A 1,680-nucleotide genomic window follows, 5' to 3' on the forward strand; every position below is an offset into this window, starting at 1 on the left:
TCCTAATCAGTGTTTCTCTCAGAAATTGAATCTCATAAATTTTAATTTGTAATACTTCAATCATCAATCAGTTATCATTATTTCTTTAATTTCCACTTTGGTTTACTTTGTATGTAAAAGAATATCCCTTAATTTTTTCTGATTATATCCTTGTTATTAATCTTGTCTTATTTTCTCTGTAGTCAGTCAATATATTTTTAATGATTTTCCTTTTTACATTAATTTTGTAACAATGGAAAATTTCAAAAATGTACACATGTAGAAAGAGTAGTATAATAAACACTATGCACTCATACCTTGCATCAACAAAAGTATTCTTATGTCCTATCTTGTTTTGTCTATTCTTCTCCATTTGAATTAATTTGGAACAAACCCACATATCATATGAGCTCTGATGGTGTAGAGCCTGAGGCATTTATTTGACTGCTAGCCAGAAGACTGGCCGTTCAAACCCACCAGCCACTCCTCAGAAGGAAGATTGAGCAATCTACTTCTGTAGTGATACTGCCTTGGGAACCCAAGGATTTCTACTCACTTTCTCGCCATTTGAATTAATTTGGAACAAGCCCACATATAATGTTGTTGTTGTCATAAGGTACTGTCGAGTCGTATCCAACTCATAGCAATCCTAAGCACAGAAGAACAAAACACCTCCTGGTCCTGTGCCAGCTCCATGATCTTTGCTATACTTTAGGCCATCGCTGCTGCCACTGTGTCAATCCACCTCACTGAGGGCCTTCCCCTCTTTTCTGGACCCTCTAACCTACCAAGCATGACACCCTCCAGAGAATGGTTTATTGTGACAACATGACCAAAGTATGTGACACAAAGTCTGGCCATTCTCGCTTCCAAGGAACATTCCAGCTGCACTTCCTCCAGGACAGACCTGTTAGATTTTTAGCAGTCCATTGTATTTTCAGTATCCTTCGCCAGCACCACAACTCAAAAGCATCGACTCTTTTTTGATCTTCCGTATTAATTTTCCAGCTCTCACATGCACATGAGCTGATTGAAAATACAATGATTTGGGTAAGGTGCACTTTAGTCCTCAAGGAGATATCTTTGCTCTTCAGCACTTGAAAGATGTTCTTTGCAGCTGATTTGCACAGTGCTATATGTTGTCTGATGTCCTGTCTGCTGCTTCCATTGGTGTTGATTGTAGAACCAAGCAATATGAAACCCTTGACAACTTCAATCTTTTCTCCATTTATCGTGATGCTGCTTATTGGTCCAGTTGTGAGGATTTTTGTTTTCTTTATATTTCAATGTAATCCATACTGCAGATTGTATTCTTCAATCTTCATCTGTAAGTGCCTCAAGTCATCCTCACTTTCAGCAAGCAAAGTTGTGTCATCTGCATATCACAGTTTGTTAATGAGTCTTCTTCCAGTCCTGATGCCATGTTCTTCTTGGATTATTTGGTCAGCATATCGATTGAATAAGTATGATGAAAGAATACAACCTTGACACACTCCCTTCTTGATTTTAAACCATACAATATCCCCTTGCTCTGTTTGAAGACAGCCTCCCAGTTATGTACAGGTTCCTCATGAGTACAGTTAAGTGTTCTGGAATTCCCATTTTTCTCAATGTGTTCCACAATTTGTTATGATGCGCACAATCAAATGCTTTTGCATAGTAAAAAAAAAATGCAAGTAAACATCTTTCTGGTATTGTTTG

Source organism: Orycteropus afer, unplaced genomic scaffold (assembly GCF_000298275.1).
Source record: "Orycteropus afer afer isolate SDZICR_OR568_19922 unplaced genomic scaffold, OryAfe1.0 scaffold01076, whole genome shotgun sequence".
NCBI lineage: Eukaryota > Metazoa > Chordata > Mammalia > Tubulidentata > Orycteropodidae > Orycteropus > Orycteropus afer.